This window comes from Ranitomeya imitator, chromosome 5, assembly GCF_032444005.1.
Source record: "Ranitomeya imitator isolate aRanImi1 chromosome 5, aRanImi1.pri, whole genome shotgun sequence".
In the NCBI taxonomy this organism is placed as follows: Eukaryota; Metazoa; Chordata; class Amphibia; order Anura; family Dendrobatidae; genus Ranitomeya; species Ranitomeya imitator.
The window spans coordinates 16555339-16576865 of NC_091286.1; the positions used below are offsets into that span (position 1 = coordinate 16555339).

Consider the following 21527-nt stretch of genomic DNA (forward strand, 5'->3'; position numbering starts at 1 on the left):
AACCTTCCGTCATTAAAAAACTGTTACCGAAATATACTCTTTTCTATGCCTTTTTAAACTCCAAATTAATATTTGTTTAATGAGCGCTAGGGAAATCAATACAGCACAGCCTTGTATGGTGTACCCAGGATTTCTGGTTTATTAGCACATGTAGGCACTTTAAACAGAGAAGGGAAAAGTTCCCTCTGAAATATGAGAAAATAGGAACTTGGGGGCGTGAATAGAAATGTGAAACTTCCCCAACTATCAGTATTACTTGATCACTATGACTCAGGCTTACAGCCTGGAAACCCAAAAGTCATTATCTCAGTAAATTAGAATGATTAACAAAAACCTGCAAAGGCTTCCGAAGTGTTTAAAAAGGTCCCTTAGTCTGTTTCAGTAGCTCCACAATCATGGGGAAGACTGCTGACTTGACAGATGTCCAGAAGGCGTCATTGACACACTCCACAAGGAGGGGAAGTCACAAAAGGTCATTGGTAAAGAATCTGGATGTTCACAGAGTGCTGTATGCAAGCAGATTAATGGAAAGTGGAGTGGAAGGAAAAAGTGTGGTAGAAAAAGGTGCACAAGCAACCGGGATAACCGCAGCCTGGAAAGGATTGTTAAGAAAAGGCCATTCAAAAATGTAGGGGAGATTCACATGGAGTGGACTGCTGCTGGAGTTATTTCTTCACCACACACAGACGTCTCCAGGACATGGGCTACAAGTGTCACATTCCTTGTGTCCGGCCACTGATGACCAATAGACAACACCAGAAGGGTCTTACCTGGGCCAAGGAGGAAAAGAATTGGACTGTTGTTAGTTGTCCAAGGTGTTTTTAGATTAAATTAAATTTTGCATTTCATTTGGAAATCAAGGTCCCAGAGTCTGGAGGAAGAGTGGAGGCCACAATCCGAGCTGCTGGAGGTCCAGTGTGAAGTCTCCACAATCAGTGATGGTTTGAGGAGCCATGTCATCTGCTGGTGTAGGTCCACTGTGTTTTATCAAGATCAAAGTCAGTGGAGTTGGTTTCCAGGAAATTTTAGCGCACTTGATGCTTCCCTCTGCCGACAAGCTTTCTGGAGATGAAAATTTAATTCTCCAGCAGGACTTGGCCCCTGTCCACACGGCCAAAATTACCAATACCTGGTGTAAAAACAACAGTATCACTGGGCTTGATTGGCAGCAAACTCGCTTGACCTTAATCCCATAGAGAATCTGTGGAGTATTATCAAGAGGAAGATGAGAGACACCAGACCTAACAATGCAGACGAGCTGAGGGCTGCTATCAAAGCAACCTGGGCTTGCATAACACCACAGATTGATCGCCTCCATACCACGCCGCAATGATGCAGTAGTTGATGGAGCGCCCACCAATTATTGTGTGCATTTACTGAACATACATTTCAGTAGGACAACATTTCCGATTTTAAAATCATTTTTCAAGCTGGTGTTATAAAGTATTCTAATTTACTCAGATAATGACTTTTGGGTTTTCATTGGCTGTAAGCAATAATCATCAACATTAACAGAACTAAATACTTGAAATAGATCACTCTGTTTGTAATGACTCTACAAGAGCTGAAATAAATTAACTTTTGGATTATATTCTAATTTTGTGAAAAGCACCTGTAGATTAGCTGATTCAGACAGTTAATTTTCCACCTATCCAATATATAAAAGTTTTTGTTCATTTAATGGCCTGTTTAGAAAGGCCAACAAAAAACATATGTCAGGATTCCAGCTCTCAGTGTGTCTTGGACTCAGTGACTGACTTCTCAATTGTTCAATCTAGTGCAGGGGTGTGCTAAGCTGTATTGATTGACAGCTCAGCTGTCCAATCTGCAACTGGGAGGTGCTGAGCTTCCTTCAGGTGCTCCCTGTTCCAAGTGATTACCCAGCTACTTGGCTAGGCTGTCTCTTCCATATTAGGGATGGGTGAACCCAAACTGTAAAGTTCGGGACCGTCCCGAACACTTAATGTTCAGTCATACGGTCTCGAGCACGGGTTTCCATGGGAAACCCGTGTTACAGTTCGGGCCGTAAACAAAACAGAAAATTAATAATAAACATTATAATTATACTTACCTGTCCAGTGACACGTCCTTCTGCCAGTATTCACTGAACTCGGCAGTCTTCGGCTTTTCCAGCAGTGTTCATGCAGTGACGTCACCACACGAACACCGCTGGAAAAAGCCGAAGACTGCCGAGTGCAGTGAATACTGCCAGCAGTTATTGAGCGGCCTCGGAAGCAGATGCGGCCGGGGGACAGCGGGACGGGAGGACGCGTTGCTGGACAGGTAAGTATAATTCTAATATTTATTATTAATTTTCTGCTTTTTTTTTACGGCCCCCCCCCCCCCCCCACACCCTATCCCATATATGTAAAGTCCGAGTTCGGGGTTCAAACGCAAGTTCATGTCATGTCCGTCCCCAAATCGAACTTTACAAAAAACTTGGGCGAACCCACCGGTCCTGAACATAGGGGGGTTCGCCCATCACTATTTCAGATAGCTGCCAGTCGTAGCTTTCAGCTCAGTGTGTTGTGTTCTCTGTGCTTTGTGCTCTGAATTCAGACATTCTGATCTTCTGTTGTCAGACCCTGGATTTGCCTATTGACTACCTATTTGTATTAATCCTTTTGCCTTGACGCACTCTATCCTTGGAATTCTGACTCTACCTGTAACTTGATTACACCTTTGTATCCTCTTTTTAAGTCGTACCCTCCTGGCTCTTGACCTCGGAATCCTTGACTATCCTAGCTCATGGCTTGTCCTTGAGAAGTGACTCAGAGTCACACCATAATTGATTCTCGGCATGTTTATATGGGCCAGTAATTGGAAACGAGTGTTTGTTAGGCTGATGATTGGCAAATGAGACCTTTATCGAAATGGGCCTTAACAAACTAACCAACTCAGTCAACAATAGGTATGAGGATTCTGCTAGCAAGGGCCTATGATCTATGAGACAAAGGGGTGACCCAACAAGTAAAAGTCGTTGTTTGTACAATGGTCAAGTCATGACAAAGTAGTGCATATAAAGCTGTACAGTAGCTATTTATGCACAGATATGGAGTGTGAGGAAATCTGTTAGCTGAAAGGATCACCTTCTAAGGTATATTTTAAGAGATGAAAAGTTTCATTATTGAATGTTATAGGCCTGCCAAAATAAGATGTGTTCTTAAGACATGTGTAAAATTGTATGTCGGGAACTAATCTGTTTGTATGGGGTAGCACAATATAGGTAAGTGGAGTAGTTCAAGAAAAATCTTAAATAAGTGATAGGAAGTTTAGATTATAGAGGATGATGCTCTTCAATTCTTGGCTGAGCAGAAAACAAGAGTAGGGTTTTAGAGATTAGTGAAGAGATTTAGGGTGAAGTAGCACTTTGAAGAGCTTTGTGGGAGAGATTTGGATGTATGAATTGTATTTTATAATGGTTTGCCAACCAATGTTTCTTTTTTTCTTCTCAGATGAAGAAATAATTACAGGCCTTTATGGACACCATCTCTGTTCTCCAAATCACAAAGTAGAAGATAACTATACCACTGAAGCGAATTCCATAACTCCTAATATAAATGTAGTCCTTCAAAGCAGCGATATGTCCAGTGATTCCGCAGATCACAAGATATCTTCATCTAATGAATTAGTGATTGGCAAACAAATATCCAGACATAAGCAGGGGAGAACATTTTCATCTAGGACACATTTTAACCAGAAATCTGATCTTTCTATGCAGGAAAGAATCTACAAAGATGAAAAGCCATTTTCATGTTCAGAATGTGGGAGGTGTTTCTCCTATAAATCTGTTTTTGTTAAACATCAGAGAACTCACACAGGGGAGAAGCCGTTTTCATGTCCTGAATGTGGCAAATGTTTTAGTCAGAAATCAAATCTTGTAGGTCATCTAAAAACTCACACAGGGGAGAAACCATTTTCATGTCCTGAATGTGGAAAATGTTTTAGTCACAAATCAAATCTTATTGGTCATGTAAAAACTCACACAGGAGAGAAGTCATTTTCATGTTCAGAATGTGGGAAGTGTTTTGTCAAAAAATCAATTCTTAGGGACCATCAAAGAACTCACACCGGAGAGAAGCCATATTCATGTCCAATATGTGGGAAATGTTTTGGCAAGAAATCAATTCTTAGGGGACATCAAAGAATTCACACAGGAGAGAAACCATTTTCATGTTTAGAATGTGGGAAATGTTTTGGTAAGAAATCAAATCTTATGCAACATCAGAAAACTCACAGAGAGGAGAATCGATTTTCATGTTCAGTATGTGGGAAATTTTTTGGCCAAAGATCAACTCTTATTGTACATGAGAGATCTCACACAGGGGAGCAATCATTTTCATGTTCAGAATGTGGAAAATGTTTTCACAAGAAATCAATTCTTAAGGAACATCAAAGAACTCACACAGGGGAGAGACCATTCTCATGCTCAGAATGTGGGAAATGTTTTGGTAACAAATCAAATCTTGTGCAACATCGAAGAACTCACACTGGGGAGAAGCCATTTGCATGTTCAGAATGTGGGAAATGTTTTGGCAAGAAATCCGTTCTTAGGGAACATAGAAAAATTCACACAGGTGAGCAGCCATTTTCATGTTCAGTATGTGGAAAATGTTTCAGCCAAAGATCAACTCTTGTTATACATGAGAAAAGTCACACAGGGGAACTACCATTTTCATGTTCAGAATGTGGGAAATGTTTTGGCCATAAATCAGTTCTTCTAACACATCTGAGAACTCACACAGGAGAGAAACCATATGCCTGTTTAGAATGTGGGAAGTGTTTTGTACAAAAATCGATTCTTGTTATACATGAGAGATCTCACACAGGTGACAAGCCATTTTCATGTTCAGATTGTGGAAAATGTTTTGGCAAGAAATCAAATCTTACGGAACATCAGAGGACTCACACCATGAAGAAGCTATATCCATGTCAAAAATGTGGCAAGTGTTTTGACCTCAGAACGGATCTTGTTATACATGAAATTACTCACGCGGGGGAGAGATCTTTCACAACAGTATAACACTACAAGGATGAGGTAATGCACAGTGCTCTAAGGCTATGTGCACACGTTGCAGATACTCTGTGGATCCGCAGCATTTTTTGCAGTGCAGAAACGCTGCAGATCCGCAATTGATTTACAGTACAATGTAAATCAATGAGAAAAAAAAATGCTGTGCACACGTTGTGGAAAATCCGCTGCGGAAACGCTGCGTTTTAAAAGAAGTAGCATGTCACTTCTTTATGAATCTGCAGCGTTTTTGTACCCATTCCATTAAAGAAAACCGCAGGGGTAAAAAACGCAGCAAATCCACAAGAAAACCGCAGCAAAAACACACAAAAAACGCTGTGTAACCGCACAAAAAACGTAACAAATCCGCAGGTGCGTTTTCTGCCAGGAGAGGCAGAATCCGCACCAGAAATTCCTAAGCCTAATCTGCAACGTGTGCACATAGCCTTAAACAAAAAAAAAAAGTGAATTAAAGCGAAGCAACTTTTGGGCACGTACATCTTTTTGTGAAAATTAGTTTGTCACACAAAAATAATTTGCCACACAAGGGTCTGTGGTAAACTAAAAACGCTATGAATATTAAACTATAGCAAAAAAAAATTCTATAACAAAAACATTCTATATAAATTTTGTATCGGTATTATTGTATCGACCAGCAGAATAAAGCTGACATTCTATTTATATTGAAATGTGTACTATGTTTAACCATTTACCACTGAAGCCAGCTTTGACCTTCCTGACTGAGCCCCATTTTTCAAATCTGGCAAGAGGCTATTGCGGTAATAATTTTTTTTATGCTGCTTCCAATCCCGGTGATTCTGAGAATGTGTTTTTTTTTTCTTCATAACATGTACTTCGTCAGTGGCAAATTTAGGTTGATATAATTTGTATTTGCTGAAAATTATGAAAACTTTGCAATTTTGATGCACTTAAAACAGATAGTCATGCCATGCAAAAGAGTTAATAAATAATATCTACCATGCTTCAACTCTTAATTGGCAGAATTTTTGTAAGCACTTTTTATTTTGTTAAGATGCTAGAAAGCTTAAAACTTAAGCAATAGCTTTTTCATTTTGTAACAAAATTTTCACAGTTTTTTTTTTAAGGGACCACTTCACTTTCAAAGTAAATTTGAGGTGCTTATGTGTCAGAAAAAGCCCAAACAATACCTTCTTTTAAAAACTATACGGCTCAACATATTCAAAAGCACATTCAGGAAGTCTTGTTATTTTTTATTTTCACGTGAGGTAATATGAGAAAATGGACCTTACAACACGTTACATAAGAATACCTCATATGTGGGCAAAAACTTTGGTCACATGGCACAGCTCGACTTGGAAGGGAAGGAGCCAAGATTTAATTTTTGGAGTTGAAATTTGGCCTGAATAGTTTTCAGACTCCATGTTACATTAGAAGAGCCCCTGATGTGGCCCAAAGCAAAGAAAAAACACTTGTGACCGTATTTAGAAGCTACACCTCTAAGGAATTTCTCTTAAGTGTATACTGAGCATTTTGAACCCACAGGTGCTTCACAGTATTTTAAAGCATGGAACTTTGAAAATGAAAAATTTAATTTTTCCCATTAAAATGTTGCTGCAGCCCCAAATGTTTTTATTTCACGAGAGGTGATAGAAGAAAATGAGCCTTATTATTTATTGGCACAGGGCAAAGCACGGAAGGAAAAGAGTACGATTTGACAATTAGAGTGCAAATTTGGTGGGAGTATAATACAGACCCTACATCACATTTGCAAATCCCCTGACAGGCCTGAACTGGCCATCTATCCATCTACCCAGCCTTGCAGATTTTCAGAGGGCTGTGAAACTCAAACCCACAGTGAGCCTATCCCATTGGCCCCTTGACATCCCACAGACAGGCCTGCAAAAGGACACAAAAACCAAGTGTTTTTTTAAAGTCCAACCTCGTCATCCAGAAAAAAAACACTGTCCGTGATGTTCTTTAATTTTATGTGGTTTGTAGTGCGCATGCTCCAAAAATTGGTATTATGCGTAGTATTAACATGACCCGAAGGGAAGGAGGAAAGAGAAGATCCTCATCAATCACTGTGAAGCGCGCCACAGGCTTCTCCAAACTTCTGTCTATTAGCTCCACAGAAAAAGAAGTGGTAGCAGTGGATGAGTCTACTTGTATTTGTTCTTTGAGAAAGTGACAACCGGTGAGTGACTTTTATTGTGTGTTTCATCATGGAGCTGTGTCTGTGTACATGGCATTAGTATTGAGAGTACAGCACTGTATATACACAGTACTATTCTATACACAATACTACACTCCTCAAAAAAATAAAGGAAACACTTAAACAGCAGAACTCCCAAGTAAATCAAACTTCCACTTAGGAAGCAACACTGATTAACAATCAATTTCACATTCTGTTGTGCAAATGGAATAGACAACAGATGGAAATTATTGGCAATTATCAAGACACCCTCAATAAAGGAGTGATTCTGCAGGTGGGGACCACAGACCACATCTCCGTACCAATGCTTTCTGGCTGATGTTTTGGTCACTTTTGAATGTTGGTTGTACTTTCACACTCGTGGTAGCATGAGACGGACTCTATAACCCACACAAGTGGCTCAGATAGTGCAGTTGGAGGTGCTACCGGGAGACAGGCCAGTACACCAGGAGACGTGGAGGGGGCCATAGGAGGGCAACAACCCAGCAGCAGGACCGCTTCCACATTTGTGCAAGGAGGAGCACTGCCAAAACCCTGCAAAATGACCTCCAGCAGGCCACAAATGTGCATGTGTCTGAGTGCCCGATGTCCACAGATGGGGGTTGTGCTCACAGCCCAACACCGTGCAGGATGCTTGGCATTTGCCACAGAACACCAGAATTGGCAAATTCGCCACTGGCGCCCTGTGCTCTTCACAGATGAAAGCAGGTTCACACTGAGCACATGTGACAGACCTGAAAGAGTCTGGAGATGCCGCATAAAGCGATCTGCTGCCTGCAACATCCTTCAGCACAATCACTTTGGCAGTGGGTCAGTAATGGTGTGGGGTAGCATTTCTTTGGAGGGCCGCACAGCCCTCCATGTGCTCGCAAGAGGTAGCCTGACTGCCATTAGGTACTGAGATGAGATCCTCAGACCCTTCTGAGACCATATGCTGGTGTGGTTGGCCCTGGGTTCCTCCTAATGCAGGACAATGCCAGACATCATGTGGCTGGAGTGTGTCAGCAGTTCCTGCAAGAACAAGGCATTGATGCTATGGACTGGCCCGCCCGTTCCGCAGACCTGAATCCGATTGAGTACATCTGGGACATTATGTCTTGCTCCATCCACCAACGTCACGTTGGCAGTTGCTTTAGTCCAGGTCTGGGAGGAGATCCCTCAGGAGACCATCTGTCACCTAATCAGGAGCATGCCCAGGTGTTGTACAGTAGGGAGGTCATACAGGCACGTGGAGGCCACACACAACACTGAGCATCTTTTCCTTGTCATGAGGCATTTCCACTGAAGATGGATCAGCCTGTAATTTGATTTTCCACTTTGATTTTGAGTATCATTCCAAATCCAGACCTCCATGGGATATTCATTTTGATTTACATTGATAATTGCTATGTTTTATTGTTCTGAACACATACCACTATGCAATGAATACAAATTTGCAACTGGAATATTTCTTTCAGAGATATCTAGAATGTGGTATTTTAGTGTTCCCTTTATTTATTTTTTTTTAACCAATCAATGTTTATTGAAAATTTTGCATATTAAACAACACATAAGACGGGGGGGAGGAAAGGTAATAAGGGGAAAGGTCCAATGCATAACATATTAAAGACCACAATGTAATCAGTACAAAATACACAAATACAGTGTCAGATAAAGCCAAAAAGAACAGAATTAGAGAAGCATACAATTTAAATAAGGGAGAGAGCAGACTGGGATATATATGCCGAGGACATCCAGGGGTCCCACCACGAGAGGACCCTAGCTCTCCTCGATAGACCCTGAGCCATAATAACCTCATAGCAGAAGTGTAAGTCGATCCTGGAGATCAGCTCTGCTCTGGAGGGGACATCCGAGGATTTCCAATGCTTCGCGATACATTGTCTAGCGGCAACTAGGATATTAGAAACTATGGGTCGAAGGGGGGAAGGGAGATCAATGAGGGAGATGCCCAGAACAGCGAGCTGACCACTCAGCACAAGGGGGAGACGGGTCAGATCAACAATCAAAGCCTCCACTTTGCGCCAGAAGACCTGAATCTGCGGGCACGACCACCAGATATGAGAGGAAGACCCCAAGGCGCCGCATTTCCTCTAGCAGAGAGGGGAGGAAGCTGGGAAAACCTTCGCCAGGTGGACGGGGGTGAGGTACCAGTGGAGCTGAATTTTTTTCACCTGTTCCAAGTGGCCAAGGCAAGACGAGAACCTGGAAGGGTGAACCATAGCAAATTGCCAATCCTCCAGGGGGGCCTCAAAACCCAGCGCGGACTCCCAGGAAGACATGAAAGGAAGCTTGTCTGTAGAACCAGATGAAATGAGGGCTTTATAGATTATGGAGATGCCATGTGGCATAATAGTGGCCGGTCTGAAGAATCTGTGGGCCGGATCCTCTGTCAAAGGCGGGGGCGCCCCGAATGGCCGACATGTCCTGAGAAAGCTGCGAATCTGCAGGTATTGAAAGAAGTCAGACTTAGTAAGGGAGAATCTCCCTGAGAGGTCCTCAAACGACAAAATGCCGTCCGAGCCGAAAAGGTCCGCCACCCGGAGCACCCCACGCCTCGTCCAGGAGGAAAGAGAAATGTGGCCAATGGCACACTCCAGAGCCTGCAAAGAAACATAGTCAAACATAAACATTAGATGGGAAGTACTAAGCAGCGCCCATAGTTTAGAAGCATTCCTAATTGAACGGAGACAGGGGCCCACAAGAGGGACTTGAAGCAGCTGAAGCTCCAAGAGCAATCTAAGCGAGTTTTGGGGGGCAAAATGAGATTCAATCAAAAACCAGGGCAAACATGAGTTCCCCTCCCACCATATTTTAAGGGGCTCAAGGATCGCCGCCCTATAGTAAGACTGCACCGCAGGAGCTCCCAACCCCCCCACAGAGTACGGTAGGGACATGATCCGACGCTTGACCCTATGGGGCTTCTTATTCCAAATAAACCGGTCTATAAGGGATTGAAAAGCTGAAATAAACTTCGAGGGTATGAAAAGGGGGAGGCACCGAAAAAGGTACATTATTTTGGGAAGGAATAGCATTTTCGCCGTTTGTATGCGGGCCATCCACAAGAGGGACGCACTTGATAATTGCTCCATGCCCCTCCTAACCTCCAAAAGAGTTTCTTCACAATTCATACGGACTATGTTATCTAGCTTAGTTATCCTGATGCCTAGGTACGTAAAGCCCAAGGGAGCCCAAATAAACGCATATTGAGATTGAATTTGAATCTGAAGGGGAGCGGGGAGGAAAAGGGGAAAAATTGTGGATTTGGTCAAATTAAGCTTATAATATGAAACCGCCGAAAACTCAGATAGGATGGAAGTGATCGCATTCAGTGAGGTTAAGGGTGAGGTGCAGGTCAGGACCACGTCGTCGGCATAGAGACCGATTTTATGTTCAGATCCCCCCACCTCGACTCCCTTTATGTCCGCGCACTGCCTGACCATGGCAGCCAAAGGCTCCATGACCAGAGCAAAGATGATAGGGGAGAGGGGGCAGCCCTGACGAGTACCATTCCGAATAGGGAATGTCCGACACCTGAATCCCGCCGATCGAACCGACGCGCAAGGATTGGAATATAATGCCATAACCGCTTTGCCAATCTGCCCGGTGAGCCCAAATTTCTCCAGTGTGAGTTCAATATAACCCCAGTGCACCCAGTCGAACGTCTTTTCGGCATCCAGCGACAGGAATACACTGGGGAGGCTCCCCCTCTCCACCACATCCAAGAGATCTATCAGGCGCCTGGTGCCATCCCTGGTCTGTCTGCCAGGAACAAACCCAACTTGGTCGGGGTGGATGAGACTAGGAAGGACCGAGAATAATCTGTTGGCCCAGACTTTTGCATAAAACTTCACGTCGCAGTTTAGAAGTGCTATCGGGCGGAAGTTCCCCGGAGATGTTGTGGGTTTCCCTTGTTTGGGGAGAGTCGCAATGGAAGCCTCCAACCCCTCCGCCCTAATACTGCCAACCGACAACCAATTATTAAAAAGGCGCAAAAGATAGGGCGAGAGGATAGAAAAGAACTGAGCATAGTAAAGGAAAGAAAAGCCATCAGGCCCCGGGGAAGAACTCTTATTGGCCTCTCTAACAATCTGCGAGAGTTCAGACTCGACAATGGGAGCGTTTAGGAAAGAGAGCTGCTCCTGGGTGACCGAGGGGAGATTAGCCCTCTCCAAGAACGCCAAAATTGACTCCCGCGAAGGCTGGGGAATCCCTGGGTCAGACCCGAGGTCATAGAGAGAGGAATAATAAGATGCAAACTCCTCAGCAATCTGAATCGGGTTGCGAACCTGGGAGCCGTCAGGCCTGAGCAAAAATGGGATCTTGGATTGAGCCTCTCTCTTCCTAACACGTCTGGCCAGAACAGCGCCCGCTCGATCCCCCATTGTGTAAAATTTGGCTCTAGTTTTCCTCAGGGCCTTCTCAGCCTTGTGGAGGAGTAGATTACGAACATCAATTCGGGCTTTAGAAAGGTCAGAGAGAAGCGCTGGGGTGGGGGATAGTTTATGAGCAGACTCCAAACGAGATAATTCGTCTAGGGCTATATGGAGGGCCGCATTGTACTTCCTCTTAGCCTTTGCCGCCAGCTTAATGAAATGACCCCTAATTACCGCCTTGTGGGCGAACCAGAGGGTGTCATCACCTATGCCAGGGGTGTCATTGGAGGCAAAAAATTCCCCCAAGGCCTCCTCTATACATTGGGAGTTGGATTGGTCAGCAAGGAGATGGGCATTGAGACGCCAGTACGCAGGGGGTCTGATGGCCAAGGGGTCTTTCAGGGCAAGGGACACCGGGGCATGGTCCGACCAGGTGATACTGCCTATATCCGATGAGATGCAGTGAGGAAGAGCCACGTCATTCACCAGCACAAAATCAATCCTGCTATAGGAACCGTGCCTGGGAGACAAAAATGTGTAGTCTCTCTCACCGCAATGCAGATATCGCCAGACATCATGCAAGTGGAAAGAGTCAGTTAGAGGCCCGATCTCGCATCTAGTCAGGGAAGAGGCAGAGCAGTCAAGAACCCTAGACATTGGGGCATTGAAGTCACCAGCAATCAGTTTGTGACCGTGTTGGATATCGTGTAGAGTTTTGAAAACGCCCTCCAGAAACTTAAGCTGCCCTACGTTAGGAGCGTAGATCGAGGCAATAGTATAGGGGGCATTATTAATAAGGCATAGAACCACAATGAATCTACCCAACGGATCCGCTATAGAGCGAACCAGCTGAAAGGAGTTGGACCTGCTGAAAAAAATGGCTACTCCCGCCTTTTTTGACGGGCCATTGGCGAAAAACTGATGCGGGTATAAACCTGATTGCATTCTGGGATTATCACATTCCAGCAAGTGAGTTTCCTGAAGACATAAAATATCATGGTGGGATTTGCCCAACTGACGCCAGACCACAGACCTCTTGCCCGGTGAGTTGAGGCCATTAACGTTAATTGAATACAGTGAGATACTCATTGGAAAGACATAAAAACAGTTTTACAATCCTCAGACACCGATAGTCTGTGCAAAGGCATAGAAAACATGTGGCCAATAGACTAGGACATAAGTAAGGGCAGACCGGGAACAGGGAGGGGAGAAAAAGGGACAAATAAACCAGTGGACCGAGGTCCATTCAGGGATACCCTGAGTCCAGAAGGTGAGAATCAGAAAAACAGTTCACCTATGGGGCAAACAAATGCTGCGGGAACTCTCAAAAGAGAAACCAACGCAGCTTCAAAAAAAAAGAAAAAGGAAAAACCAAGTGTATCCGTGCGGGAAAATAGCCAGGAACCATAGTTGCAGTGGGCTCAGGCCACCTCCCAGTCCGGTGTAATGCGGGCCCTGAAGCCTCCGCCAGCTCCAGGCTTAGAAAGGTTCACGGAGATCGAGGGGTCTGGAGTCGGGAGTCCCCATTTAGAGAGAGCAGAAGCTGCGTGGGACGGAGTTAGGCAGGTGGTGATTGATCCGTCTTTGCGGATGAGCAGCTTGGTAGGGAACCCCCAACGGTACAGGATGCCCTTCTCTCTGAGGATGGTAGTGTAGGGGGCAAAGGCCCTCCGCAGGGCCAAAGTACCCGGGGAGAGATCCGGAAAGACTGAGATGCTTGCAAATCTTTCAGGGAGAGCTGGGTTCCTCCTCAGGGCCTGTAGAAAGTCCTCCTTCATTTTGAAAAAATGTATGCGTGGCAGCACATCTCTGGGGATGGAGGGCCCCAGGCCAGAGGGTTTAGGGATCCTATGCACGCGGTCAATTATGAAGTCCTTTGGCGCGAACTGCGGTAGGGCCGCCGCCATAAAGTCCTGCAGAAGTAGCTTCAAATCCCCTGCTAGGACAGACTCCTCAATGCCTCTAAGTTTGACGTTATTTCTCCTGGACCTATCTTCCAGGTCCAGGGCTTTAGAGTGAGTTTTAGCGGCCAGGGTTTGCAGGGTCTCATGGGCGTCCCAGAGATCGTTATGAGAAGAAACTAGCTCCGCCATCTTGCGTTCCAAACGGTCCGTGCGATTACCCAGCTCCGCCACCTCCCCTCTCAACTCAGCCAGCATAGTGCGCATATCGTCTTGGATGGAGGTTCTGAGATCTCCAAGTAGTCCTTTGAGGAGAGAAGCAGTCACCGGACCGTCGGCCGAATCAGACGCCGTACCGCTTGAATTTAACGCTGCTCCGCCTGAATGCGATGCTGCTCCGCCTGGATGCGACGCCGCAGCGCCCGACTGCGACGCCTGAGCGTTGCGTTGTGAAGAGCGGGAAGGCCTGGGGGAGGACGGCGCCATCTTGGATACCGGCGGTGGCTGTGGGGTGGCCGCAAAGAAGTCAGGAATTCTCCTGGAGGGGTCACGGGTGCCAGCTCTGGATTTCCCCATACACTCACCGACGCACCGGGAGCCAGTACCGATGTTTTGGAGGCAAACGAGGACACCGGAGAGGTAGAAATGTGCCGCTTTAAGGTTCCTGGCTGAGGAGCTCCCGCTCTGTGCGACCTACTCCATCGGCAGACAGGCCACGCCCCTCCCCTTTATTTTTATTTTTTTGAGCAGTGTATAATCTTCTGCAGTATTACATGTCATTTTGATTTTAGCTCCATAATATTTATGTGCAACTTTAAGAGCTAGTACTGAGAGCTTAAATTGAAGTCCACGGTTAAGTTGTCCACACCACTGGTGGGATTGTATTGGACAGGTGATGAGCAGTGCCTGGTTTTCTCCACATATATCGCTTAGAATTATCACCAAAAAGTTCTATCTTCGTCTCATCAGACCAGAGAATCTTATTTCTCATAGTCTGGGAGGCCTTCATGTGTTTTTTAGCAAACACTATGTGGGTTTTCATATGTCTTGCACTGAGGAGAGGCCTCTGTCGGGTCATTCTGCCATAAAGGCCCGACTGGTGGAGGGCTGCAGTGATAGTTAACTTTGTGGACCTTTCTCCCATCTCCCTACTGCATCTCTGGAGCTCAGTCACAGTGATCTTGGGGTTCTTCTTTACCTCTCTCACCAAGGCTCTTCTCCCATGACTACTCAGTTTGGCTGGACGTCCAAATCTAGAAAGACTTCTGGTGGTCCCAAACTTCTTCGATTTAAGGATTATGGAGGCCACTGTGCTCTTAGGAACCTTGAGTGCTGCAGAAATTCTGTTGTAACCTTGGCAAGATCTGTTATAACCTGGTGGCCTAGGAGCAGCATGAGACGTACTCTGGAGAAGGTGGTACCTGTACTGACCGCAGACCCTGAACTTAGCACCGCAACTAGAAGTAGCCGTGGGGGGTACCTAACACTCCCTAGACACCTCGACACAGCCTAAGGACTAACTTCCCCTAAAGAAAGAAACGGGAAAACTATCTTGCCTCAGAGAAAATCCCCAAAGGATAGACAGCCCCCCACAAATATTGACTGTGAGAGGAGAGGGAAATGACATACGCAGACTGAAATCAGGATTTAGCAAAGGAGGCCATTCTAGCTAAAAAGAAAGAATAGGACAGAGTACTATGCGGTCAGTATTAAAACACTAGAAAATATCCACCACAGAAAATACAAGTCTCCACATCTGACTAAAGACATAGAGGGTATATCTGCATCTCCAGAGATAAAGCTTGGCTGCAAAAAAATCCTTACACAGACAAAGCTGGACAAGACCAAACATGAAAAAGCACTGAACTATAAGGCCCACAGCATGTGGACAGCAAAAACAAAGCCAGAACTTATCTTTGTTGAAATGAACAGCAAAACAGGAGAGACCAGGCAAGGATGTGAATCCTCCAAAAACAATGGACAACTGGCACTGACTAAAGGATCAAGCAAGACTAAATAGCCCAGTCCAAATTGCAATAAGTGAACACACCTGATAAATGCTGCGATCCAAATACAGCAGCACTACCACTCATAACCACCGGAGGGAGCCCAAGAGCAGAATTCACAACAAAGATCTGTGCCTTGCCACAATTCTGTCTCTGAGCTCCTCGGCCAGGTCCTTTGAGCTCCTGATTCTCATTTGGTCTGACATGCACTATGAGCTGTGAAGTCTTATATAGACAGGTGTGCGCCTTTCCAAATCAAGTCCTATCAGTTTAATTAAACAGCTGGCCTCCAATGAAGGAGTAGAACCATCTCAAGGAGGATCACACGGAAATAGACAGCATGTGACTTAAATATGAGTGTCTGAGCACAGGGTCTGAACACTTATGACCATGTGATATTTCAGTTTTTCTTTTTTAATATATAAAAATTTCTACATTTCTATTTTTTTCAGTCAAGATGGGGTGCAGAGTGTACATTAATGAGAAAGAAATGAACTTTTTTGAATATACCAAATGACTGCAATGAAACAAAGAATGAAAAATTTAAAGGGGTCCGAATACTTTCTGAACCCACTGTATTTGGTACATTGTGAAAAAAAAAAAAAAAAGAGCACATTGGGAAGCTCCAGAAGACAATAGTGGTGAATGATTGCAGAATCCTTCCATTGTGAAGAATAACCCATTCACAACATCCTGCTAAGTGAAGAACATTCTCCATGAAGGCAGTGTCTCTATCTAAGACTACCATAAAAAGTAATTTCATGAAAGCAGTTACAGAGGGTTCACAAGGTGCAAACCATTAATAAGCCTTAAAAATAGAAAGGCCAGATAGTACTTTAAAAAAAAAAATCTAAAGAAGCTGTGCAGTTCTTAAAAAGCAAAAATAAGATCAACCTCTACCAGAATGATGGAAAGAATAATGTATAGAGAAGTCTTGAAGCGGCTCCAAATCACAGCACAGCCTCTGTAACACATGGTGGAGGTACTGTGATGGTGCGGCGTGCATGGCTTTCAATGGCATTGGGGTAACTTTGTTGATGATATGACTGAAGACAGAAGCAGCCGAATGAATCCTGTGTGTACAGGGCGAGACTTTCTGCTGAGATCCAACCAAATGCAGCAAGCTTGATTGAAAGGTGCTTCACAGGGCAGATGGACAATCACCCAAAACATCCTGAGAAAGCAAAGAAGGGGAATATTCTGCAATGGCCGAATCAAACACCAGATCTCAGCCCACTGAGCCGCATTTCACAGGCTGAAGACTAAACTTAAGGCAGAAAGAGCCACAAACAAGCGAGAACTGAAGTAACTGCAGTAAAGGCACAAAGCCTCATACCGGAGGAGACCAGCGATGGTGACGTCCATGGCCTCCAGACTTCAGGCCGTCATTGCTGCAAAGCCTCACATCGGAGGAGACCAGCGATGGTGACGTCCAGGGCCTCCAGACTTCAGGCCGTCATTGCTGCAAAGCCTCACATCGGAGGAGACCAGCGATGGTGACGTCCATGGCTCCAGACTTCAGGCCGTCATTGCTGCAAAGCCTCACATCGGAGGAGACCAGCGATGGTGACGTCCATGGCTCCAGACTTCAGGCCGTCATTGCTGCAAAGCCTCACATCGGAGGAGACCAGCGATGGTGACGTCCATGACCTCCAGACTTCAGGCCATCACTGGTACAAAGCCTCACACCGGAGGAGACCAGCGATGGTGACGTCCATGGCCTCCAGACTTCAGGCCGTCATTGCTGCAAAGCCTCACACTGGAGGAGACCAGCGATGGTGACGTCCATGGCCTCCAGACTTCAGGCTGTCATTACTACAAAGCCTCATACCGGAGGAGACCAGCTATAGTGACGTCCATGGCCCCCAGACTTCAGGCCGTCATTGCTGCAAAGGATTCTCTACAAAGTATTAAACATGAACATATTATTTATTGTGAAGTTAATCTATCCAATTAGTTTTGAGTCCATGAAATGAGGAGACTTTGTGGAAAAATGACTGCAATTCCTAAATGTTTCACATGATATTTTTGTTCAAGCCCTTTAATTTGACCTGAAAGTCTCCACTTCAATCTCATCTCAGTTGTTTCATTTTAAATAAAAAATAGTGGCCTTCGGAGCTGAAATCACAACAATCCGGTCACTGTCCAAAGATTTTTGGACCTAACTGTGTGTATATACCTTATTTTTCAGATTATAACACGCACCTTTTCTCCCCCAAATTTGGGGGGAAAATGTGAGTGTGCCTTATAATGCGGATATACCTTACTGGTGGCCGCAGTGGAGCGGGATTCCAGGGTCTCTGTTGGAGGAGGCAAGAGTGGAGTGTTGCTGCTGGGATGAGGGGATGTTCGGATGTGCGGCACGTTGCTGCGGTGGCTCTACTGACATTTTTTGAAAGCCCAGAGCCCCCGCACTTACATGGTTTACTATGTGGTGGATTCCGGGAAAATGGCTGCCAGGGGCGGCGCAGGCGCAGATGGAGATCTCAGCACCAAGATCTCATGAGATGAGATTTCAGCGCCGAGATCTAGGTCCTTGAACTAGGTCCTTAACGACATTTGCAGTAAAAATACTTCCACACACCCTGGGCCTTATTGACACGGGAAGTATTATTACTGCATCGCAATCATGCACGAGCACAGGCGGTGCATGCACGATTGCCGCCAGGTGTCAGTGCCAGGAGCGGACCCAAACCCCTCCCGGCATTTTAACCCCCTAAATGCTGCAAATGAAAACGCCCTTGGTGGGGTCCCGATCTTTGGCATGGTGGACACGATGTTTGTCATGATGACATCCGGGTCACCAGAGCTATTCAAGTTACTAGATCATGCTGAAAACATGATCAGCAACTTTATCTGTCAGAGCAGAGCTGACAGTTTGTATAGCACAGGGATGATACTGCATCCCCATGCTATGCAAGCGATCAGCATGCAAAAAATAATAGTTCCATAGTGAGACAAAGTAAAAAAAAAAGTTTTAATAATTGTAAAAATAATTAAAAAATAATAAAAAAAAAAACTAAAGATATTGTACCCATAAATAAATATTTTAATGAAAAAAAAATATAAACAATAAAAGTACACATATTTGGTATTGCCACGTCCGGAACAACCCAACCTATAAAACTTTCCCGCTAGTTAACCCCTGTAGTGAACATCATTAAAAAAATAAATAAGCAAGGCAAAAAAAAATGCTTTATCATCATACTGTGTGATGCCCCAGGGTCCTGGTTATCACAGAGGCATTGCTTTCCTCACGGGGAGAGTGATGTCATGCTTGGAAGAGAGGGAAGATCTTCTTTATCAGGTAAACACAAGCATACATGTTCACACTCCAGGCCAGAAGGGGGAGCTGTGATCCAGCATATGGGTGGCTCCCCTATATATATTCTAGTCTGGAGGGAAAGTTAGTAAGTGAGTGCTGGACAGCAGACTGGAGCAGTCTGAGGCAGAGAGGAAGCAAAGGGGCTATGCAGCCAAGAGGGTGCTGCAGCTCCTGGACAGAGATAACACAGAAGGAAGAACAGATTGTAGGAGGCGTGCAGGAGAGCGAGGCAAAGGAGAGGAAAGAACCGGGGAGAATAGCTGCGACTGAGCTACCTCCCTGCAGAGCGCAGACACCGGTAACCAGAAGACCGAGGCTGTGAGGGACTCTAAGACTCACAGCAGAAACAAGCAGGACAGCGGAATTACACGTCACCTGTCTGCTCTAACACCTAGAGACACAGTGGCGCATAGAGCCCGGATCGTGATAGAGACCCTGTAAAAAGGCTTGTGCCACCTGGCATACGGGTTAGTGTCCTACCCTTTAAGGAGAACATAGAGAACAGTGAGGACCTTGACAGAAGCCACAGGCAGCAAGGGACTACACCACAGCGCTGGTAGTAAGGCTTCTAACTTCACCTGGTAAAGGGGACTCTGAATTTGCTTCCAAGCTGGCCGGACCCTGCCTGTACCCGTGATCTGGTGCCCTTGACAGTGGCTGCCTGAAGTCTTCAGTAACCCAGGTAAAGAGACTGCAAACCTGTGTACTTCGTTTCTAACTGCACCACTCACCATCTCCATCTACACACCGGGAACCCTGGGGACCCAACTTCTCCTGTGGGAAGTTATACCATCTTAGCTGCCATAACATCACCCCAGCGGACCCCTTTAAGCAGCGTCAGTTATCTGTGCCTGAATACCACAGGTGGTGTCATGAACACAAACTTTATTATCAAAACCCCTTTAAAAACTTTCCCTTTAACATGGGCGCCCAGTGCCACGGACCGGGTCGCCGCCGACGTGACACATCCCTGTAAGTACCGGACCTGGAACCGAATATCCACGGCCCTGGCGGGCGCTCCAACTGCCAAATAAAAAGTGGACTAAAATACGATCAAAAAGACAGATATAAATAAACATGGTACCGCTGAAAACGTCATTTTGTCCCACAAAAAAAAGACACCATACAACTCCTTTAGCAGAGAAATAGAGAAAAAAAAGTTATAGCTCTCAGAATAAAGCAATGCAAAAATATATTTCTATTAAATAGTTTTTATTGTGCAAATGCGCCAAAACATAAATAAAACTATATAAATGAGGTATCGCTGTAATCGTACTGACCCAAAAAATAAACCTGCCTTATCAATTTTACCACATGCGGAATTACATAAACCCCGTCACTCAGAGATTTAGATGGAAACCCCAAAGTAAGCGCTCAGTGTAGAGCGCAGGATAAATGTGATCCCAAACGTTATGTAAAACGTTCCCAATAAAATCTTCAACTCAATCCACAAAAAAGGAAGTCCTCACTCAGGTCCGTCATCTGTTAGCGGAAATATAGGGGCTTCCATGTTACTAGTAGAGAAAAGGCTCTGGAAAACCGAAATGGCTACATAACCCTCCAAAAGAAATTCAGCAAATTCTACGCTCCGAAATCCAAATGCCCCCCTCCCTTCTGAGCCCCACAGTGTTCCTAAACTACATATAGCATCCACATGTTTGGCATTTCTGAAGCAATGAGAGCTCGCCTAACTTACAGGTGCGTGTCTCCAGAAGCACGGGCTGGGCGTAACATTCTGGTGACTGCAACGTACTTGTCACTACAACGTACTTGTCACTATAGCTTAATGCTCACTACAAAGGCAGTTTGCAATTTTCACTCGGCAAGATTCATTGCTGTTTGTTTCTGGAAAATACCCATGGAGTCAAAATCAGCACTACACCTGTAGATAAATTCCCAAAGGGGTATAATTTCCAAGATGGGGACACTTGAGGGTGAATTCTGCTCTTCTATCAATTAGGGGCTCTGTATATGGAGTCTGCAAACTGTTCTAGGAAAATCTGCGCTCCAGGAGACAATTAGCGCTCTGTTCCTCCCGAGTCACTCCGTATGGCCAGGTAGTACTGTACAGACATATATCAGGTATTGCCACATTCAGCAGAAATTGTGGGACAAATTTCTGTGCCATTTTTAACCACTTCTTGTGTGAAAATGTAAAATCTGGGGCTAAAACTAAATTTTTTGTGGTAAAAATGTAGTTATTTTTTCTTCACTGCCCAATGGTATAAAATTCTGTAACTCACCCGTTGTGTCAATATGATCACTGCACCCCAAGATGAATTCATAGAGAGGTGTAGTTTGTAAAATGGGGTCACTTATGGGAAGTTCTGCTGTTCTGGCTCCTCAGGGGCTCTCCTAGTGGGTCATGACACCTGCAAACCATAACAGTAAAATCTGGCGCTCCTTGCCTTCTGAGCTTTGCACTGTGCCTGAAAAATATTTTCCGATTACATGTAAAGTATTGGCACATTCACATAAAAATGGACCTCAGTTAGTTGAAAAAAAAAATCCTATTGCCCCTTAGAAAGATTAAACTTGGTGCTAAAACAACATTTTAGTGGTAAAAATGTAATTTATTTTTTCTTCACTGCTCAGTGGTATAAAATTCTGCAAGAAACATGTGTTGTCAATATGATCACTGCACCCCTAGATGAATTCATTTGGAAGTGTAGTTTGTAAAATGAGTTCACATATAGGGGGTTCCTGTTGTTCTGGCA

The 21527-nt window shown here is 44.8% G+C and overlaps 1 pseudogene; it reads left to right on the forward strand.

The window, feature by feature from the left end:
* LOC138637638 (zinc finger protein 729-like) overlaps window positions 1-21527 on the forward strand; it is a 304899-nt pseudogene that overhangs the window by 237861 nt on the left and 45511 nt on the right.